The sequence below is a fragment of the Astyanax mexicanus genome, chromosome 17, assembly GCF_023375975.1.
Source record: "Astyanax mexicanus isolate ESR-SI-001 chromosome 17, AstMex3_surface, whole genome shotgun sequence".
Lineage (NCBI taxonomy): Eukaryota > Metazoa > Chordata > Actinopteri > Characiformes > Acestrorhamphidae > Astyanax > Astyanax mexicanus.
In genome coordinates this window covers 42,536,116-42,560,687 of record NC_064424.1, presented here as the reverse complement: position 1 = coordinate 42,560,687, position 24,572 = coordinate 42,536,116, and the positions used below count along the sequence as shown (strand labels likewise).

The window sequence follows — 24,572 nt, the reverse complement described above, 5'->3', positions numbered from 1 at the left end:
CTTTGTTTGAGGTTGTTTTGAGCTTGAAGTTCAAAACTTAACACTTAAATAAGTGTTTTAGTTATTTTTGTGTTAGAAAAATCTTGGTACTGGTTCGTAGTGTTGTAGTACTCAAGTCTGGTCTCCGGTTTATGAGAACTAAAGCTAGCGACAAGCTACCTAATCTTAGTGACGAGCTAGCTAAGATACTAATGTTACCTGGGATAGTACTAAAGCTAGTGAAGAGCTGGTTAACCTTAGCAACAAGCTAAATTACACACTAATGCTAGCAGGAAGTGAACTAAAGCTAGCAAAGATCTAGCTAATCTTAGCATTGAGCTTAGCTTACCTTAGTGGGAAGCTAGCTAAAATACTAATGCTACCAGGGAGAGAACTACCATTAGTGATGAGCTTGCTAACCTTAGTGATGAGCTAAATTACAAACTAATGTTACCAAGAAATGAACAGAAGTTAGCAAAGAGCTAGCTAATCTTAGCATTGAGCTAGTTAACCTTAGTGGGAAGCTGAGTAAAATACTAATGCTACCAGGGAGAGAACTACCATTAGTGATGAGCTTGCTAAACTTAGTGACGAGCTAAATTACACACTAATGTGTAATGAACAGAAGTTAGCAAAGAGCTAGCTAACCTTAGTGACCAGCTAGCAAAAATACTAATGCGACCAGGAAGGGAACTACCTTAAGGACGAGCTAGCTAACCTTAGCAATGAGCTAGCTAACCTTAGTGATGAGCTGTTTGAGGGCAAATTGTAATACCTTTTGTACATTTTAGAATAAAAATGAATGAACTTTTTATTTTTATTTTTAAATCTTAATCTGGTCTCTGTCTTAGACTTGGTTTTGATTGATTCGGACTCAGGTACTTATTGAATTTGTGTTCTGTTTTTTTTTTTCCATCACAGTTTTTATGCATCTTGGCATCATGTTCTCCTCCACCAGTCTTACACACTGCTTTTGACTACTTTATGCCTTTACTCCTGGTGCAAATATTCAAGCAGTTCAGCTTGGTTTGGTGGCTTGTGATCATCAATATCATCATTAAGTGGCCTCTTAATGTATTTTTATACATATTTAAAAAATACATGATGTCTTTTGTAACGGACGCTGGATCTTAAAAATGATAACTGTTGTAATTGAGACTTTTTGAGATCTTAATTTGAGATCCTAAATCAGATCATCGATCCAGTCAATTATTATTCGATAATGGGTGTTCCTAATAATCTGGACAGTGAGTTTATTCGTATGTGTGAGAGATAGAGACAGTGACATCCTACCAGGGCCCTCCTGTCTCTTTAATCAGAGGTCATATGTCCTTCAACCTTTGACCTTTCCTCTGCCTCCAAGCACCTGTGCCACAGCCAGACCTGTCAGCTCCTTGTCATGTCAGCATGGCATATCTCTTTGAAGCCGGCTGTGGCGTCTGGGTGTCTGGCCCCGCTGAGCCGCTCATTGCTCCCAGGGGGAAGTGTTAGAGAGGGGGCTGAAGCCACCTGCTACTGCCCTGCAGCCACACGGAGCCAGCCCACAGAGGTGCCAGACCACGGCTCAAATTTAGAGGAGATGCCAGCCCACCGCTCACAAATCAAAGACCAGAAATCACCAGCCACCGAACACTGACACCTCCTTTGTCCATCCCCTTGAGATTAATGCGACATACCCTGACACAATCGTGATGTACTAATTGTTATACTGAGAAACCATCACTGATTGGTGGAAACTTCACACTAGACCTCAAGCAGCTTGGACTGTGTGTCTCGCCACTCTTCCTCCAGACTCTGCTCCTCTGATTTACAAATGAAATGTAAAAATTACATCAGTGATGGTTTTATGGAGAGACATGTCATCTGCTGGTGTTGATCCACTGTGATTTATTATCTAGTCTAAAGTCAGTGCAATACATCTATATAATATTTGAGTTTCACATTTTTTACTGAATTACTGAAATAAAGTAATTTTTTAATGATATTCTCTTTTAATGAAATTTATCCAATAAAAGGCCTGTAAATTAGGATTTATGGCTTTGTCTAACTTGGCTTGCGACCAGTGACGCCCTCAATGACCAACTGCAGAGCCATGGTGGAAACATCACAGTGCTGTTAGCCAATCAGAGGTGTGACATTTGCATGTCATGAATATTGATTAGTAAGATCAGAAACAACATTCCACAGGGCATTCATTCCCACTAAAAAACACCTCAAAATGAATGAAAATAACATAAAATGTCACCTTTAATGAATGAATGCATTTAACTACTTTAACCTCATAACTACAAAGACAATAGGCCCTATCATAATCCCTGTTCAAAGTGTGTTGCGATGCTCTGCGAATGCCCTGCGAATGCCCTGCCCACATCATGCTAAAATAGCATCAGAGTTTAGAAATATACGATCTATGCTTATGGACATGGTGGTCTGGAAGTGAGTTGTGTTCAGGTAAATTTCTTGCATGTTTCTATCTTGGCAGCAGAAAACACAGGTGCACCACTGACCGATTTAAACCTTGACAACAGTCAATAGTCATCCGTCTATACCTATGTAAGTAACACAGATTCGCTGTGTTCCTGTAAATAACATGCTGTGAATGCGAATAAGTCAGTTTGTTCTGCTAGGATGCGCAAAGTGCTGTGCTGTTAAGATACGAACATGCCAAAGTCAGAGCTCACCTGGATCTTAAAGGGAATGACAACTGACACACATGCCTTTTGCACGTTTTGAGCTACGCATAGCATCTTTTTTTTAATGTGTCATCACGATACCAAAGACACACAAACACGCCCTAAATCCAGTTGTGCAGTGCACTGTTGATACATCACCTATAGACAGCTAAAATAGGGCCCGTAATAAGCGTTATAAGCGTAATAAGTCAATTGCCTCAGCTCAGACTTTGTCCTTCATAAAAAATGAACATGAGATTTCCTTTATCTGAAGTAAAAAAGCAAACACAGCTCAAACACAGTACATAGCCAGTCCTCCTGGCTGCTGGAAGCCACCATCCTCCCTGAATTCAGCAACCGCGTGAAAACCCAGTCTCAGCAGAGTCGACAGTGCCATGAGCGGGAGCGCTCGCAAATGGCGATGCCACAGAGCTTCTCGTTAGATTACATCTGCGATGGCAGTGAGAAATAAGTAATGATTTCTCTGTGGCGGCGAGCGACACCGTTGGCTCCCTTCACGTGAAAAACTCTGTTCTGCGGCGACGGCAAAGCCGCTCAGGACCAATTTTCCTTCTGCCAAACCAGGTGCAAGCAATTACATGAAATGATTGGACAATCAGTCAGTCTCAAATGTGCTGTAGGCCCCATAAACTTCATATCATGTGCTTATATTTCATGTGCTTTTTCCGCACAGCTACCACTCCTCAGAGACTCAAAGGTGAGCGCAGGAATGGCCCTGACATGCTTTATGAGCTATTCCTGAGGAAATAGCTAGTCTGTCAACTGCTCCAAGTACGTATAAACAACCTGTTGTCCTTTTCAAAGGAGAGCCAGGGGACAATCCTACAGCTTTTAAAACACAGAAGCCTGAGCTCTGGAGAAGACCCCGGGGGACGCTTATACACTGATATTTGGATGCAGATGGAACAGGATGCGGAATCAGTTAGACAAAAGGTTGCAGGATGACAGAATGAACGTCTGAAACAAGATAATGGCGTATCCCATTATGTGCATACTGTATGAACCAGATACTTTAATGCTCCTCTAAATCTCATGGTATATTATCTCTATAGACAAAACCTTTGGGGATTTTCTCATTTATTGATTCTTTGGAAATCAAGTTCTATAGTATCCAGATTATCCTGCTTTTCTTGGATTATTCTGTTTTTATTCTCATGAAGATGCTTTTTACAACAAAACCAAATCAGAAAAGGTTGTGATTGAATGGAACAAACAAACAAAACCCAACATTGTTTACATTTACAGTGCTACTCAAAAGTTTGGACTCATCTTCTCATTTAATGTTTTCATTTAATGTGTAAAGTTTATGGGACATTCCTGGATTTTGGTACATTTCAGGGGTGGTCACTTCTGAAAATTTGATCTTCAATTTGATCATTTTTAGTCATATATTTATTAAATACAGGTCATAGACTATCAAAAAGTTTGATTCGTCAAGCTCAGGTATCAAAGCAGTTTTTAAAATTAGATTATGCAATATATTTGGTAACTTACAGTAACAGGGTTGCGAGTAACAGGGTTGCAAATCTAGGTTCAAATCTAAGTTGTGGTTTACCCCAGGAACAGATGCTAACTGTAAAATTTAGCTATGTATACAAGATCAAGGACAAACATGGTTATATAAGTATATAAAGTAAATTTGGACTCTACTCATTATTAGTCTTACAATATAAGTAACAGGGTTGCGTTCACTGAGTGACACACACAACATGAAGAAACATATTTGGAAAAAAAAACTTGAAAAAAAAACTGAAAATTGTTAGAGCACTTACTCTTGGTCTTGCCATGTGGGCAAAAAATGTCCTTGTGATGTCACTTCCTTTGTGCCAGTAGACAAATATTTGTAACTCTTTCTCTGCCAGGTAAAATTCCTTATGGTAACAGGGTTGAGCGCATGTTGTGGGACACAACTTAATAGCATAAAAACTGTAACATGCAAAACAATGTAGATCAAAGAAGTTGTTTTCATAAGTAAAGGAAATGCAGATCAACAATATACAAGAGGAAGACATTTATTTAGAGCTTATTTTAATTGTTAAATTTGCCAAAGGAGTTGGTCACCCAATGTGTGGGACAAGAGAAAACAGCCATTTTTTGAGGTGCTCCAAAGGTATTCGGTCTTTTGAATGAGCTTATTTTTCCACCATATTTTACAGTTTGTCTTATAACAAGTACATTGTTCACAAAAATAGTCATAGATAGGCATTAGATATTTTGGATATGTACATTTGAAATTTAAGGGGTGGGACAGGAAATGTCCCTTATGTGGTTTTATCAGCTGTTGTTGAATTATCATTTTTGATATTACCAGAAATCACTAGTGTTCAGGTGTTCAGTCTTTTTACACACTGAAATTCCTCAGGATTCCTTGAATGGTTGAATGGAATTATGGGATGTAGAGGGAGAAATATGAGAATTCCTTCCCATCTTTCTGAAAGGAACATTGTTTTTTTTCAAACATTTTAATAATTATCTTATGAATTTGTGACAAACTGGAGATCCTCTGACTCCCAAAAGCTTTTTATGTATATTTATTTTTGAACTCATTTATGATTTTAATTACCTGTTCGCATCACCAGCTTTAAAAAAACATCATTGGATGTGTGGGTATGAGAGAGCATACATAAGCGCATGTGTAAAAGCAAAAAGGCGCATGAATTCTGACTTAACCGTTCACATTCATGTCACATGTCAACAAAATGGATACAAATACAATTTAGGACCACATGATTTGAAAAAATCTGATTTGGCACGTTCACACAGCTATGAAAAAAATCAGATCTGAGAAACATTGAGTAAAAAAATCTGATTTGAGTCACGTCCTTAACGTTGGTAAATATAGTGCATCACAGATTAAGCAGTAAACTGGCTCTACTATATTTGGCTGCTTATTTTCTTTTTTATATATTATATTCCTACTGGATTTCCTGCTCAGTGTAGTCAGAGCCTGACAGAAACAATCAAAACACACATCATAATGATCTACTAATGCATACTAATGGCAATTAGTCTAATACCTATGTGACACCTTTTGAAACATAGCCAAGTCCCGTATTTCCTGTATACTGAGGTGCAGAAACAATATGCCAAAAAAAAACTAGAAATGACAAAAGCATATATTAACGTAGAATTAGTACACAGAGCCAGATGTAGGCAAATATTATGAGCCTTTAAGACTTCTTTATACACAGCTCTGGAAAAAATGAAGAGACCACTTCAGTTTCTATTGTATTCTATTCAGTTGCTATTTATAGGTCTATGTTTGAGTAAAAATAATCATTGTTGTTTTATTCTATAAACTATAAACTATAAACATTTCTCCTAAATTCCATATATATATATATATATATATATATATATATATATATATATATATATATATATATATATATATATATATATATATATATATATATATATATATTGTCATTTAGAACATTTATTTGCAGAAAATGAGAAATGGCTGAAATAACAAAAAAGATGCAGAGCCTTCAAATTTTAAATAATGCAAAAAAAAAACAAACAAAACAAAACAAATTTATATTCATGAAGTTTTAGGAGTTCAGAAATCAATATTTGGTGGAAAAACCCTGGTTTTTAATCACAGTTTTCATGTATTTTGGCATCATGTTCTCCTCCACCAGTCTTACACACTGCTTTTGGATAACTTTATTCCACTTCTGGTGCAAAACTTTTTTTTAAACTCAGAATACTGACTTTTAAACAGAATAAAGGATAATATAAGAGTGCTGTTTCCTTAAATGAGTCAGCTAGTTATTTGTAATAAAGTAAATGCAGTTACAATTTTCAAGCATTTTCAAGCACTTTCACCAAAAGTCCAGCACTTTCCAGGCCTGGAAAACAGAACGTTACAATTCAAGCATTTTTAACCCTTGTGTTCGGGTCTGTGGGGCCCGTTTTCATTTTTCATCAAATGACACTAAAAAAATATTTTTTCTAAGTCAAACTCATTGGCATTGGCTCATTTTTTTGTGAGAAACATATATCAAAACACATTTTCCATAAACACACACTGTACACCCCCCCCCCCCCCCCCCTTACACATTTATATTACATACAGTATGTTTGGCCAAGGGCTAATAAACATTGCTTCATTTGTAAATTTGAAACTAAACAAATTTTCTACTCATATTTTGAGTTTAATTCATTTTCTTTTACATTTTACTAAACAAAAAAAAAAAAAACTAATAAAAAAAGAGTAGCACTTTTTGAAAGAAATGTAACATAAGAAAGGTAAAGGGCAAATATTAACCATGTAAGCTGTTTTTTATATTGCTTACAATTTAGGTGAAGCGAGCATGTATAAAGCTTTTTAATGTAAAATTGCTTAATTTTGCTGAATTAAATACAAGTAACAACAAAGTAAACAAGTAACAAAAATATGAACACCACACAAGGGTTAAGGATTTCGAGCACCTGTACGAACCCTGCAAGTTTGAGTGAAAGCGCACAGCAGCACATGCTTTTTTCCCCCACATTAACTCATGGCACAAGCCATAGAAAAACAGGGTCAATGAGATGTCCAATCTGAGCAAGGCCCTGACACCTGGACGCGGGCCATTTTAAAAGGCATTACAAAGACCTCGACTAGATTACAAGAGCAAATGTTTGTGTCTGCGGCCGGGCGGCACATCGCGTCTGACATTTGACACGAGCCGTGTCCGCTGTATCGGCACGTTCTAATCCCGCCCCGCTCTCCGGAGGTTTCGGAGGAGCTCCGATGCCATTATCTAATGATGTCTCCCAGCCGGCGCATCCGTGTGCTGTGTTTTTGCAGCTCGCCCCTGGGTGCTCTTTAAGAGGTTAACATCCACTGACCCTGACGCGACCCAGTCTCTGGCACCCGGCCCGACCCATTAAGCTTGGCTTTGCTCCTTAAAAGCATTTCGGAGAAGAGCCTCGGCTGTCTCCAGCCATCAGTCAACCCACCTGAGAAGGGGAGAGAGGTAGAGGTAGAGAGAGATGGAGGGAGAGAGTAAAATAAAGAGAGAGAGAGAGAGAGAGAACACAAGACAATGCGCTTAGTATCTATATAAGCCCTAAAACTGCAGCCTTTTTATTTACTTATTCATTATTTTGCATACTTAAAAATGAGGATTTAGACACTTTTTAACATTAATCTAAGTTGATTATTTGTTTATGCGTACACTGGAGAATGTAAATGACTTAAATATATTGAGAAATTGGCTTAAGTTTACATTATGAATGAATTAAGTTACACTTATATAGCACCTTTCTATAGACACCCAAGAAAGCTTTCCAATCATGTTCCACACACAGTCATTTTACACTCAGCACTCAATTTACAATATCCAATATACCTGTTGTTTTGCTCTTAGTTTTTGGACTGTCAGAGGAAACCCATATAGAGTCCAAAAAGTTCTGTAAAGTTCAGATAAGTTCCATAAAGTTCAAAATGATACTGTAAAAGTTCTGTAACATTCTGCAAAGTTACGGACAATTCTGTTTTGTTAATTTCATTGAAGATCTATTTTTTTTATCGAGTTGTCACAATGTCACAATGCTCTCCTTTCACACTCCCGAACTCCACTTCCCAAAAAGCCACTGGCGACTCACCTTCGTCCAATCGCGTTACGCTCCCCCGTTCAGAGTCACCTGTATTCTAGGAAATTCCGGTTCATAGTAATTCTAGGTTTTGTATATATAGGGTTAGTCAGCATCTGTACTTTGCGAGGTATTGTCGACTCATGTTGCGTACTGCATAGAGCGTTTTTCCCAACCTTTTTCTGTCTGCCTTTTTGTTATGACTGATTTTTCCTTATCGGATTTGTTATATCGTTGGACTGTCTTTCTGGCTTCAGATCTCGGACTGTTTACCCTACTACGTCTCCTGTTTTCTGTCTGAGTGCTGTTTATCCTGCTATCTGCCTGTATAATCCTGTTGCCCACACTGTAAATAAACCTGTCCTTACCTTTTACTCGGCAAGCGTCAATCCCATCTGTCTGACGTAAAATAAAATACTGTAAAAGTTCAGTAACATTCTGCAAAGTTAGGGAAAATTCTGTAAAGTTTTGTAAATTTCATTGAAGATCCATTTTTATATTGAGTATAGTTTAATAAACTAGCTCTGTAAAGTTTTGTAAAATACTGTAAAGATCTGAAAAGTTCTGTATCATTTTGCAAAGCTATATAAAATTCTGTAAAAGTATGTGAAGTTCCTTTTTTAAAATTGCTCAAAATTCTGTTCTGCAAAGTTCCAAGAAGCACCATAAAGTTCCATGATGTTTATTAAATACTGTAAAAGTTCTGTAACATTGCACAAAAGTTACAAAAAATTCTGTTTAGGTATGTTAATTACTGTTTAAGTTCATTGAAGGTACAAAAGTTTTCTAAAATTGTATATAGTTCCATAAAGTTATGCAAAGTTACATTAAGTTCTGTACAATTTTGTACTATTCTATAAAGGCATAAATAGTTCTGTAACATTGAGCAAAGTTATGTAAAGTTCTGTGAAGGGCTGTAAAGTTTTTTAATGGTCCAAAGGTTTTTTTTTTTTTTAATTGCGTAAAGTTTTGTTAAGTTCCACAAAATTCTGGTATGTAAACAGTCCAAAAAGTTTAGTAAATTTCAGATAAGCTCCATAAAGTTCCGTGAAGTCCTGTTAAAATACTGTAAAAGTTCTGTTACATTCAATTCAATTCAAGTTCCGGAAAATTCTGTAAAGTTTTATTTTTTTTAATTGAGTTTAGTTCCATACATTTCTGTAAGGGTCTGTTAAGTTCCGTAAAATTTCATAAAGTTCTAAAAAGTTCCGTAATATTCTGTAAAGGTATGAAACGTTCTGTAACATATTGCGAAGTTCCATAAAATTCTGCAAAAGTATGTAAAGTTCCTTAATTTTTTTTTTTAATGGTGTAAAGTTTGATTAGGTTCCATTAAATTCTGGTATGTAAAGTTCTGTAATGTTTTACAATCATCAAGCAATTATTTTATACTCAGCTCTCAATTTAAAATATCCAATTTACCTGACCTTCCTGTTTTTTGAATTTTGGGAGGAAACCATGTAGACATGAGGAGAACCTGGAAACTCCACCCAGACAGGGACTTGAACCCAGGACCCCGACACTGGCAGGCAAACATGCTAACATTTAAAAAAATAATAATAATAAATAAAAACCAAAAAAAAAAAAAAAAAAAAAAAAAAAAATATATATATATATATATATATATATATATATATATATATATATATATATATATATACATATATATATATATTGTATTTAAACTGTAAATATTAAAGCATTATTCAATACAACACACAATACCAGTCCACCTAACTTAGTATTTTAATATTTTTAGGCAACTGCTTTGTGTGCTTTTTTTTTTTTATTAAATTTGCATTATTCTCTCGTTTCACACATTTTTACTACACATTATATTATCAGCACAGCAATTAAATCAAAATTAAGATTCTTTTAAAGATGAATGTAAACATAATGATAGGGTGCGCTTCAGCCGCATGGATTAATGTATGTAAAAGCTTCTGATGAGCAGATCTGAACATGAGCTTCAATAGAAGAGATAAGACTCTAAAAACATCTGACCTTTCTGTACAAAGAGGTAAACGGACAATGTCACACATTTACTTTAATATGTACAGTGATCTAGAAACAGGACACCCAGTAATGTTCTTATGCTCTTATCTTGAGACCCAGACTTTTGCATGGTGTGCATTTTTTCTTTCTCCTAGTTATTTGGGATTAGTAGAACCTAAAAATGATTAAAAAAAAACTAAACTTTGTCTTTTACAGGAAGTAATTCTTGCAAAAAAAAAATCCTTATATGAGGACAATAGTTCATTTAAATAATAAAAATGATCCTTGCATTTGGGATCTGAAGAAAAAAAAACATTTAGACTTTCTACAGTAAGTAAATAAACTAGTTTCAAACATACATTTGAATTATAATTTTTACCTGGCCTATGTTTCTGTCTTTACTGGCTGTAGAAACTTTTGACCGAGATTCCTGCCACCTTGTTTTTAAACAATTGATTGTAATGTTGTCATGTGACCATGAGATGGTACAGGCAGTGTCTCAATATGAGACCAAAAGGTCAATGTTAAGTATCATGCTGCAGAGATGCAGAATAAAAGGACACAGGATCTCAATAGGTTATAGCTCTGTGTACCATTTTAAACTGGATTTTTGTTTTTTTTGTATAAACCAGTAAATACCAGCAATGTAACTATAATGAGGGCTGAGTGAATTTGGCAGTTGTTCTTTGCAATAAATAGAATTTTATTTATTTTTATTGTCAGAGCATTTGATTTAATATTTCAAAAATTTCTACAACAGTAAATCATCACTGGAAGCATTCGGTCAGATCTGCCACCTGCTCTGAAATAGACAGGTTAAGTTTGTGAAGGCTAGGACTGCAACAAAAAATGTATTATTTGATAATCGTATAATCTACTAAATCCTGAAATTAGGAATTAATTGGATCAATTGGATGAATATGAATAATAAATCAATCAATTACCAAATAACTTTTATGCAGCTATCAGCTTATAAATTTTGCCTTAAGTAGTTTAAAAAAAATCTAAGTAACAATGAAGACATCAAAAGATACAGAAAAAAATACAGTATTAAATTAATTGTCTGTGTATCATTTTATCAGCTTTTTCCAGAGATTGTTAAAACTGGACCCTAATGGAGCTTTTCCAATGCATTGATGGAACCTACACTTAACACTTAACCAATTATATTCTGTTGTTCTATTATTTGTTATAATTTTATACGTAGTCCTGAGAACTTTAGTAAAGTTCTGTTCAATTCAGTACAATTCTGTCAATTCCATTACAACAGTTTTATAAAGGTCTGTAACATATTGTAAAGGTGTGTCAAGTTCCGTAAATATACATACAGCTCTTTAAAATTGTTCCATAAAATTTTGAAAAAACAGTTCTGGAACATTCTGCAAAGTTATGTATTTTACTAACAAAGTTAGTTATTTAACATTTTTTGTAAAGTTCTGTAAAGTACCGTGAAAGTAAAATTCTGAAACGTTATGTGACGTTCTGCAACTTTCTGCAAAGTTCCAATAAAAATTATTGAAGCATTTTTATGTTAAGATCTTCAAAGTTCTGTAAAAAAAACTCTGTAAGTTCTGTAACATTCTACAACGTTTTGTAAAATCCTGTAATGGTATGTAAACTAATGGAAATATTGAAAAACTATGTGAAATTCTTTCATTTTTTATATAATTCTGCAAAACTGTGTAAAATTCTTGAAATTGCACTTGTAGACAAACTCAGCTTAAACAACCATAGTAGTAGCAGCTGCAGCGGTGTCTTCTTTTAACTTAACATCTCTTTCTGTACGTGTGTGTGCGTGTGTGTGTGTGTGTGTGTGTGTGTGTATGCCATTGTAAAAGGCAGTGTGTGTGCTCCAGTCCCCGTCTCTCTCCCGGCCGTTTGTCACACGTCTGATCTTTAACTTCATTAGCATGAGAATAGAGGATGATGAGATAGCTGGCATCAAATGCCAACCACACACACACACACACACGTCTCTCACTCACACACACACACACTCACAGCCCCCTAGCACTGGGACTCAGCTGGATGGGGTTTAAAGACGCAGCCACAGGTTTAGCATCCCCACACACACGGCAGGAGAAAAGGCCCTTTCATCCCTGCTCCTCAAACAGCATCTGCCAGATATTTTTAAACTGGTTAGCGCTCTGTCGTCTTAAATCAGCACAGCCGGTTCAAAGCAGCACACACACACACACACACACACACACACGCCGCAGAGGCTCACTACTTCCACTACAAGTAAATGCTGACTTCTGGCCTTTTTTTAAAACTTTTCTTCTTTAAGGGTTTATGCACAGCTCAGATAGCAGATGTTTATGCCTCGATACATTACGCTACGGCATTATGATCTGAATCATGTATGGGGTAGCCACGCTGTGAGATAAGGAGAACAACAGCAAATAGAATCAGGATGCAGGAATGCAAAGGTAAGCTTTTATTTCTGATGTAATCTGCGGCTGTGGAGCCATGTTTGTAGGAACACGATAAACATCGGAAATTGTAAAACCTGCACTTTCCTTGCATGATCTGTTTTACAGAGAAACAACTCTCTCACTTTCTCTTTGTCTCTTGTCTATGAAACTGAAACACCTGTCATTTTAGTGTGGGAGGTTTCATCATGGCTAAATTAGACCAGCCTGGTGGCCAATCTTCATTAATTGCACATTATTGCACCAGTAAGAGCAGTAAGAGTGTGAAGGTTGGTTCAGTTAGCAGGGTAAGAGCACAGTTCTGCTCCAAAAATATTGCAATGCACACAACATTATGGCCGACATACCAGAGTTCAAAAGAGGACAAATTGTTGGTGCACGTCTTGCCGGCGCACCTGTGACCAAGACAGCAAGTCTTTGTGATGCATCAAGAGCTACAGTATCCAGGGTAATGTCAGCGAGATACCACCAAGAAGGACCAACCACATCCAACAGGATTAACTGTGGACGCTGTAAGAGGAAGCTGTCTGAAAGGGATGTTCGGGTGCTAACCAGGATTGTATCCAAATAACATAAAAAACCACAGCTGATCAAATCACACAGAATTCAATGTGAACCTCAACTCTCCTGTTTCCACCAGAACTCAGAACTGTCCGTCACCACAATAAATTATTGTGGTCTAAAACCAGGTGTTTCAGTTTTTCAATTTTTCAACCCATGAGGCAAAAAAAAACAAAACAAAACTAGCAGACATGACAGACATAAAGATTTAAAAGAACATACAAAGGAAAACAGGAAACACCGGATTATAAATACACATGGACAAAACAAAAAACAGGATTGGAGTACTTTTCCTGTTGTTATGATAGCAAAGACACAGTGACACACCCTAAATCAAGCTGTGCAGTGCACAGTTGACGGCTCACCTATAGATCACTAAAATAGGGACCTATACTGTCTTGTAATGCCATTTATTGTCAATGAAACAAACAGAAAAAGGTGAAAAAGTGTGTACAAAATGAAACCCTTCAAAATTAAATCTAAATATACTTCATTAAGCAAGTCATTTATAAATGTCTGGAGATTATTTGTGATAATGAAGGGTACGATATTACAAGAGCAGGTCTTGAGCGTATATTTCTATATCTCGAGTCATGTTCATGTTTGTCTGTAATTAAGAGGGAAATGATGTGAACCTAATTGGCTTCTGAAACATCTTAATTAACGCGAATCAGGAAAAGAACACTTGTTAAGAAATTCCTTGCCATGCGATACGTCTGTGGGTGATGATTACCTGAGAGAGGAAAGCACTGCAACCTTCATTAGAACCCACACACACACACACACACACACACACACACTGGATCAGGATGAACTTTGTCCAACGGAGCAGATGTGTGTGATAGAGACACATCTGTTGAGGTCCATATCCAGTTGTGCTTCCTTCTCCTCCTCCTCATGACCTCCATATGTCTATCACACACACACACACACACACACACACACACACACACACACACACAGACCTCACCACCTCAGATTGACATGTCAATTCTGGGACAGATCACAAATCACAGACCCCTAAGGAGAACAGCCCTGAAGGGACAAGAGCTGTCCCACACACACACATATATATTATTTATATACACATGCAGAATTATATATATATATATATATATATATATATATATATATATATATATATATATATATATATATATATATGACTATTTGAAGCTGGAGATAAACATAAACCTATTGGCACCGTGCCTCATGCCAGACTAAGGGGGTTTAAAGCCCCCCCTCATTATTGAGCTGTGTAGCAGTTGAACTGTGTTCTCTGAAATGATGGAGCTCCATCCATCACTTTTAGGATGAGTAGAAAATTTGCTACCTGTAATTATTTTTCTTTTACTCTTTATATTTTCACACAATTATCTGAACTTTCTACTCCTTACATTTACACAAAATCAGTCTCGTTACTCCTGTTTCATTTCAGCTCGTTTTCATTCCGGATTCTTATCGTTCAATAAAAAAAAAAAAACCCTATCCAGATAAATCTCTCCATTCAGATAGAGTGAATCTGATTGTGATTGGATGTAGAGAAGTATATACATATACCATTCCGACACCCTATTGGTTTATACTGTGATCCATCACACCTGCACACGTCACAGCCAGCGTGTGTTTATATATATATATAAAATATATATTTATATATATATATATATAAAGCATATAGACTCGTTTTAGTACTTTTAATTTCAAAATAAGCAATGAGCAAGTGTTTTATAATACTTTTGCCTATTTAGTGTATTAGTATTAACATAAACCCTTGTGTGGTGTTCGGGTCTGTGGGACCCGTTTTCATTTTTCATCAAATGATACAAAAAAAAATATTTTTTCTAACTCAAACTCATTGGCATTGGCTCATTTTTTGTGAAAAACATATATCAAAACACATTTTCGATAAACACACACTGTACACCCCCCCCCCCCCCCCACACACACACACACATTTATACATTTATATATTACATACAGTATGTTTGGCCAAGGGCTAATAAACATTGCTTCATTTGTAAATTTGAAACTAAACAAATTTTCTACTCATATCTTGAGTTAAATTCATTTTCTTTTACATTTTATTAAAAAACTAATAAAAAAAGAGTAGCACTTTTTGAAAGAAATGTAACATAAGAAAGGTAAAGGGCAAATATGAACCATGTAAGCTGTTTATATTGCTTGCAATTTAGGTGAAGCAAGCATGTGTAAAGCATTTTAATGTAAAATTGCTTAATTTTGCTGAATTAAATACAAGTAACAAAGTAAACGAGTAACAAAAATATGAACACCACACAAGGGTTAAATACTTTTTATTAATAGCTTTGATTTCAGAAGAAACAATGAATAAACAGCTGCCCCAATACTTTTGTCCTTGATGTGTATCATTATTAAGCATTGCTAGAAAGCTATAAATGTGTGAAATTAAGACTTTAAGCACTAAGCATTACTGGACATTTCAAATATTTTTGTGCTTAAAAATGCACAAATACAAGTATATGTGCGCGCGCGCACACACACACACACACACACACACACACACACACACACACACACACACACACACACACACACACACACCAAGGAACCAGGTGTCCCAAATGGCCTGCAGTGGCGACTCTGTTGCTCTTAATCTTTCAGATGTCTGTCTGTGGCCATATGGGAACTGTACATGATTCAGCCTCATTAGCATATGAAAGCAGGTCAAGTATCCAGGATCTCAGAGGTCTAGTGCTGAGAGCCCCCCCCTCCCCCCCCTCCCCCTGATGTCTTCACTCAGGGCTGTGTCCCAATCTTCTGACTGCGCTGGATCTTTCTGTTCTATCTGAACAGACTGTAGTGTAAGATAATGATGGAGCAGGGCTGAAGAAGTTGATCTAAACGTGGTGTTGGTTTTGGTGGTGGTGGTGATGGTGGTGGTGGTGATGGTGGTGGTGGTGGTAATGGTGGTGGTGGTGATGGTGCTGGTGGTGGCGATGGTGGTGATGGTGGTGGTTGTGGTGGTTGTAATGGTGATGGTGCTGGTGGTGGTGGTGATGGTGATGGTGGTGGTGGTGGTGATGGTGGTGGTGGTGATGGTGCTGGTGGTGGTGGTGGTAATGGTGGTGGTGGTGATGGTGCTGGTGGTGGTGATGGTGGTGATGGTGGTGGTTGTGGTGGTTGTAATGGTGATGGTGCTGGTGGTGATGGTGGTGATGGTGCTGGTGGTGGTGATGGTAAATAGTTATCTCTCTATATACTGTCGTTATTTTGAGATGCTTTAAATTAGGAATCATTCTGGTAGTTGCAATTGAACGGCTACCAAACACATTTACCCATTTGTGGAATTTTTATTTTTATTTTTTGTCAGGAACCAAACATGGTTTTTAGCATGTTTTCCATCTTTTAAAAGTTTTTGAAGGTCGCCAAACATGTTTCTTTGTGAAAAAAATAACCTTCTTTTTCACCTGTAGTTTCTTTTTGTTCTTTTTCCAAACCCCCATACTCAGAACCTTTTTTGTCAGCTTTATTTGTTAGAGTGTACTTTACTGCTCCACACTGCAGTCTGAGATCAGCGCTGTCCCTCAGTGGGTAAAAGAGGCTGAGAGGGAATGTGTCTAATATCTTAGGTTTACATAGCTGGAGACAAACAGCTGCCCGCGGCCGCGCCGGCCCGCCGACCGCTCCCCCTGCCTCAGAGTCTCCAGCCTTGTTAAGACACAATTCAGAAGCAAAGCGAAATGTCAATACGCATTTCTGCAGACGGGCGAGGCAGGCTGGAGTCACCTGGCAGAGAGAGAGAGAGAGAGAGAGAGAGAGAGAAAGAGAGAGACTGTTGGACAGAAGCCAATGGAAAAGAAGCTGTTAATGGCAACAGACTAAACTCAGTTATTATAAGTTGGTTCAACTCAAAGATCTCAGTTTGAATAGTACAGCATATGTGCCCACAAATCTTCAACTAACTCAAAATAGTTTAGAAAAAATATTTTTTAGAAATATGCAATTGTATATAAAACCATTTAAGTTCAATTTAGTTCAATTAAATAATTTAAGTTCAAACAACGTATGGGTTTACAGTGTGGGCTTTTATAATTCAGTTGACAGATTGATGTATATTACTGTGCAATTTTTTTTAGGCACCAAAGCAAATTACACTAATCCATTTATCTCAGCAATATGAGTGTTTTTACCTAAAAAAAAAAGCACCACATATAATTTAAACAGATGCAAATAAACATTAATACGGTAAAACGTAACAAGGAATTTCTCATTTTTATATTTATTTCTTCATTTTCTCATATCTATTAGACATCTCTCTTAAAAACACATTCATAACTTGTTATAATGCATTCAAAAGGCCTTATAAACATGGCTATTAATATTTATTTTGCATAAAAAACGCATAACCCCTTATAGCCATGTTTATTAAAGCATTATGACTTGTGATCATAATATATTATAAGCTGTGCTTCTAATATTTTAAATGCATGTTAAAAAAGTTTATATCTATCATTAATAAATTCATAAATAATTCTAACAATGAAAGTCTGACACTTTACTAGAGCGAACAAATACCTGTTATAATACATCATAATTAATATAACTAATATTATATTCAAGACAAGAATAATTAATGAGTGATAAAAAGTATATTTAGAGGATATATAATATGTTATAAACACAGCTAATGATGCATTATGATGACAATTTATAATTCATAATAAACATGGCTATAATGGTTTATACATTTGAATAAATAGGCATAGCCATGTTGATAATGCCTTATGAATGCATTATAATGTGATATGAGTATGTTTATAGAGTCTTATAGAGATGGCATTCCTAGAAAGTGTTACCGAAATGGTAACACTCCCTATGAACCCTGTATTCATAATGCAGGGCATTATATGACATGCATGATACCTTATAATAACTGTAATAAGCCTGTTTTATATCTCATAAGTACATTGTACAATGTAGTCTTGTAATGCACTACAACACAAATTTGGTATATTTTGGTATAATGCATTATAATATGCAGCAATGATTTCTCAAATTAAGCTTTTAAAAAGTATGCAACACATTATAAAGCCTTATATACAGTCATTACTGGCTATGTAAAGTGAGTTTTCATGTTTTTTTTATAAACGTGAAGTAAATGTTATGATGCCTGTATTATACTGTAGCTGCTGTGAAAACACACTTCACTTAAAGCCAGTACTCACTATTTATAAGGCTTAATAATGTGTTATACACTTTTTTATAAAAGCTTAATTTGAGAAATCATAGCTGCATATTATAACGCATTATATTATACCAACATATACAAAATCTGTGTTATGGTGCATTGCAACACTACATTGTACAATGTACTAATGACCAGATATTATAAGGCATTATAAGCCCTTTCTTTATAAACCCTTACTTTTACTTTTAGTAGTTTGTAATATGTTATGAATATCACTGTAGATACTTATGAGTTATTATACAGGCTTATTACAGTCATTGTAAGGCATTATGCATATCATATAATGCATTATAGATGCATTCATAATGAATGCATATGAATACAGGGTTCATAGGAAGTGTTACAGTTTTTTTCTTTACTTAAAATTCCCACAGGTGCCTAAAACATTTGCATAATACTCTATGTCGTTTGGTATAAATACAACAGCGCTGGGTCTGAGACTGGGTTTAACATGAGAGAACTGAGCGTGCTCAGAAGGTGCGTCTCCGCTGACTGTGTACTTCGCCTGGCCAGCCAATTTAGTATGCAGCTGGAGAGGGGACTGCTGTCAACAAACGCGTCTATGTCTGTGTGTGTGTGTGTGTGTGTCTGTGTGCGTGTGTGTGTGTGTGTGAGACAGAAGGAAGTGAGTGACCAGCACCGGAGCCCTGTCTGAGGCAGCGGCTGAGGCACAGGCTGGAGAGCAGATAAGATTCCTGGGTGGGTTGAGCTCTGTGCTCGACTCCAAAGGCCCGCGGCAGGATAGGAAGCGAGGCCTTATCAGGGCGGTGCAGGGGCAGACTGGGCACCCCCACTCCCTTCCTTTCCTCCATACCCGCCCCCTGCTCTCTTTCCCTCCCCCTCTCGCTTTCTGCACTACCTACTCTACTCTGCTCTCGTCTGATTATACAGTATTTATCTCTAGAACTTCCCGGAGTGAAAAAAGGGCTGATCTAGGATCAGTGTATCGTGTAATGCAATGTCAAGTCAGAAATATTAATTTGTATATACTTTGTATGTACAGCTCTGGAAAAAAAAATTAAGAGAGCACTTTAATTTCTGAATCAGTTTCTCCCAAATCTCCCAAATTCCACCAAAAAAAAAAAAGAAAAAAAAAATATATATATTGTCATGTAGAGCATTTATTTATTTGCAGATGAGAAATGGATGAAATAACAACAACAAAAAAAAATCTAAAATAAATAATCAATTAAGCATCTTGGCATCATGATCTCCTCCACCAGTCTTACACACTGCTTTTGGATAACTTAATGCCTTTACTCCTGGTGCAAATATGCAAATATTGAAGCAGTTCAGCTCCATCAGGTTTGATGGCTTTGATGGTGATCATCCATCTTCCTCTTAATTATATTCCAGAGTATATATTTTTTAATTAGGTAAATACAAAGAAACTCATAATTTTTAAGTGGTCTCTTTTTTCCAGAGCTGTATATACAGTCAAATGAAAAAAAAGTTTGGGCACCCTTATTAATCTTAATCATTTTTAGTTCTAAATATTTGGGTGTCTGCAACAGCCATTTCAGTTTGATATATCTAATAACTGATGGACACAGTAATATTTCAGGATTGAAATGAGGTTTATTGTACTAACAGAAAATGTGCAATATGCATTAAACCAAAATTTGACCGGTGCAAAAGTATGGGCACCCTTATCATTTTATTGATTTGAATACTCCTAACTACTTTGTACTGACTTACTGAAGCACACAATTGCCAGGTGTATCCAATCATGAGAAAAGGTTTTTAAGGTGGCCAATTGCAAGTTGTTCTCCTATTTGAATCTCCTCTGAAGAGTGGCATCATGGGCTCATCAAAACAACTCTAAAATGATCTAAAAACAAAGATTGTTCAACATAGTTGTTCAGGGGAAGGATACAAAAAGTTGTCTCAGAGATTTAACCTGTCAGTTTCCACTGTGAGGAACATAGTAAGGAAATGGAAGACCACAGGGACAGTTCTTGTTAAGCCCAGAAGTGGCAGGCCAAGAAAAAATATCAGAAAGGCAGAGAAGAAGAATGGTGAGAACAGTCAAGGACAATCCCCAGACCACCTCCAAAGAGCTGCAGCATCATCTTGCTGCAGATGGTGTCACTGTGCATCGGTCAACAATACAGCGCACTTTGCACAAGGAGAAGCTGTATGGGAGAGTGATGCGAAAGAAGCCACTTCTGCAAACACGCCACAAACAGAGTGCTTTTGCATACCTTAGGCGACTTGCTTGCAGAAATGGCTACAATAAACCTCATTTCAATCCTGAAATATTACTGTGTCTGTCAGTTATTAGATATATCAAACTGAAATGGCTGTTGCAAACACCCAAATATTTAGAACTAAAAATGATTAAGATTAATAGGGGTGCCCAAACTTTTTCATATGACTGTATGAGGAGTATAGTATGTAAATTTACAACCACATCTGTACGGGCAAAGCTTAAGAATTCTGTGGAATGGAATTTAGCTTTTGTCTTGGAACTCACTCTCCCATCCACCCACTCTTTCTCTCTCTCTCTCTCTCTCTCTCTCTCTCTCTCTCTCTCTCTCTGTCTTTGGCAGCATCCTGGCAACTCTGTAAGCAACCCCCTGCTGCGTCCCGCTGCCCGGGGGAGGCACATCTTCATACGCCGCTAAACGTCTTGTATGTGTTTCAGCTCGTACATTCTCCCAAGCTCCGCGAGGGCGGGCGGAAAAAAAGAAAAGAAAGAAGGGCTCCTAAACGAGGCTAACGCCGCAGCCTTCAGCGGATGACAGGGATGTGCTCTGGTGGGTGTTTGCGTGTGCTCTGCGCGTGACTGATGTACGAGCGCCCTGTCGCGTCTCCTGTCGCCGGGCGCCGCGCTCATTACGGAAGCAGATGAACGCGGGGCAAAATCAAACAACTTCTGCCAACTGACAGAGACTAATCCCTGCCAGCTTCAACCCCTGCTATACATCACACACACACCCCCCCGCATTACCCCCACATTACCCCCCCTGTTGATGAACCACGGCCCGCGCGCGCTCCTGCAAGCTGCTAATAACAAATTAGCCTGTTTGTTAGGGAGAAGAAAAAAAAAAAAACTAATCAGCATGAAGGGGTGAGGAGACACTTGAAGGTTAATTGGAAGCAGACCCTCAGTAAATGTCAATGGAAATTTAGGGTCCGTGCCCGGTGATCGACTCTACACGCTGGCGCACCCTCTGCCGGGATAAGCGTGCTCGGACTGTGACATGGGGGGCTTTAAAATCCCTCCCCCACCTCCCTGACCCCTATCCTTTCCTTTCCTCCATGAACAAAAGAGAAGGAGAGAAAAATGAAAGATGGAGAGAGCATATAGAGGCCAGGGATGGAGGTGTGCATGTGGAATTGGATAGCAGCCAAAGTTCTTTCCCTTCCACCTTTTTTTATTATTAACTATTATAATAAACTTTTCATATTCATTATGAAAAGAGATTCATCCTATTTTCCTATTTATCATATTTTTTAGTGCAGAAAGAGATCACTTTAGTTTCTGAATAAGTTCCCCAGTTTTTCTAAAATTAGCATTGTTGTTTTTTTCTATATTTCTACATTTCTCCTAAATTCAAAATAAAATATATTTATGTAGAGCTTTTATTTGCAGAAAATGAGAAATGTCTGAAATAACAAAAAAAGATGCAGAGCTTTCAGACCTCAAGTTCATATTCATAAAGTTTTCAGAGAGTTCAGAAATCAATATTTGGTGGAATAACCCTGTTTTTTTTTTAATCACAGTTTTTGTTCATGTATCTTGTCATCATGTTCTCCTCCTCCACCAGTCTTACACACTGCTTTTGGATAACTTTATGCTGCTTTACTCCTGGTGCAAAAATTCAAGCAGTTCGGTTTGGTTTGGTGGCTTGTGATCATCCATCTTCCTCTTGATTATATTCCAGAGGTTTTCAATTTGGTAAAATCAAAGAAGCTCATCATTTTTAGGTGGTCTCTTATTTATTTTTTTCCAGAGCTGTACAGGCAACATTTGTGCAGCTGCATAAAAACTTTAGTTTTATTAAACAAAGGGGCAATATAAAGTGTGGCCAGACAAACAATACTAGGCAGGGAGTGAGTGAACTGAGGGGGGATATATACAGAGGAAAACAGGTGAAGCTAATTACAATGATTACTTCCTGAAAGGGACATGTGCAGAGTCATGTGATTAGATGAGTCATTGTAGTCCAAGTTTGGTGCATTCTGAGTATTGTAGTTTGCTGACTAAAGAGTGCAGGAAGTGTGCTTTTGATATACGTTTATCACAAAAAATGAGCCAATGCCAATGAGTTTGAGTTAGAAAAAATATTTTTTTAGTATCATTTGATGAAAAATGAAAACGGGTCCCACAGACCCGAACACCACACAAGGGTTAAACTATGTGAAGAACTGAATGATTAAAATCCACTTCATTTCCAGCATTAAAACCCCACAATCCACAAGCACACAGACAGTGGAGGTGAACCAGCAGGTGCAGAGCAGGCAGTCTAGACTCCAGACTAATGTTTCAGGAAGGCAGGCTAGCTTGAAGAACATCAGTGTGATCCAGGGAGTAATTAAATGACAAATGCATTGCAGATCAGGTAAACAGATTAAAACACACAGCGCTAACTGCTTTAAACACAACAACACACAGAGTTTCATTGCTCTGCGTCAGAAACCTTTAAACATGATAAAGCTGTGACGGGAAATTGGGGGAGTTTTTTAATTGATAGATTGGCAGATAGAATTTCTGTGATTTATTTTGATATACGCAGCAATTTAAAGGGTTTTATGGGATGACACAAGTAGAATAATATAATAAACAAGCTTGAGTTTGTTAAATGATCACAATAAAACATGACTGCAAAAAGGAAAAGGAGGCAGACATGGGTTAAAGTTTAGAAAAGAAGGTTTAAGAATAGTAAAATGTTAAGCTAAGCTAAAGGCTAAAGCTGTTGTTTCCATGTGGATCAGCCAGACATGACTCTTCCTGTATCAGATTTCTCCAGTTTCCAAGAGTCTTTTTAAGGATTAGGAAACAAAACTCTCTACTCTCTGTCTTCATCTATAATATTTTTGGAGGAAAGATATTAGGCCCTATCATACACCATGTGCAAGGCGCGGTGAAGTGCTTATTGCTATCTTACACCTCAGCAACAGTCTATTTTCACACCTTGCGCACACATCGTCAAAAAAACGCTATTTAGTAGAAATATATCAATGCTGATGGGCGTGGTGGTCTGGAAGTGAGGTGTGTTCAGGTAAATAGCTGGAGTGTTTCTATCTTGCTGGCGGGAAATACAGGTGCGCCACTGACTGGTTAAAACCCTGACAACAGTCAACAGTCAGCCATGCAATCATGTCTGGAATTACCACATACCATCACTTCTTTACCACAGCAAAAAAAAAAAAAACTCGCCCAGGGCCTTTAGCAATCAACTATAAATTAAAATATACTTGAAAATGTGCACAGTAAATATAAGTTATTATTACGTATATTTACTTCTGACATTTTACATAAGAGTTTATATTTATGTTCAGTACACAAACTTAATAACTATAGATTAATATACATAGTAGATCTAGGCATTCTTCTGTTTGGGAATTTATGAAATTCGCTTTAATATTTTTTACATTTAAAATGATCACTGTGCTCTTGCGTCTCACACTGCCCGTCAACTATTCAAAACTTAAAAAGACTGAACTGAATTCAGAGCAACATATATAACATAATATATAATACTCAGTTCAGTTAAATAAACTTAATCAACAGTAAATCTTGTCAAAAATTGTCAAATCTAATGGATAGGTGGATTTTGGTGTGCTGTTTCCATGATTTGAAACTGAAACTAATGTCAGTCAGTGTTGCAAACCCAGCTTTTACATATAAACAATAAACAGAATAAAGAATAAAATTCAGGGGTTGGACAATGAAACTGAAACACTTGGCTTTAGAACACAATAATTTATTGTGATGACGGACAGTTCTGGTAGAAACAGAAGAGTTTTGGTGCACATGGAATTCTGCCGTGATTTGATCAGCCGTGGTTTTATGTTTTTTGGATACAATCCGGGTTAGCACCTGAACATCCCTTTCAGACAGCTGCCTCTTACAGTGTCCACAGTTAA

General features: G+C 37.0%; 1 protein-coding gene across 4 annotated transcripts in view; it reads right to left on the bottom strand.

Moving 5' to 3' along the window:
• The window catches only part of aurka (aurora kinase A), an 833,084-nt gene that overhangs the window by 314,529 nt on the left and 493,983 nt on the right, over positions 1-24,572 (bottom strand). The window contains exon 1 of one of the 4 annotated variants that reach the window (XM_049466068.1): positions 17,133-17,142. The exons of the other annotated variants lie outside the window; for them this stretch is intronic. The gene's annotated coding sequence lies outside the window, so the exon portion shown is untranslated. Of the gene's footprint in view, positions 1-17,132; positions 17,143-24,572 lie in introns of those variants that run through there. 4 annotated transcript variants of the gene reach the window in all.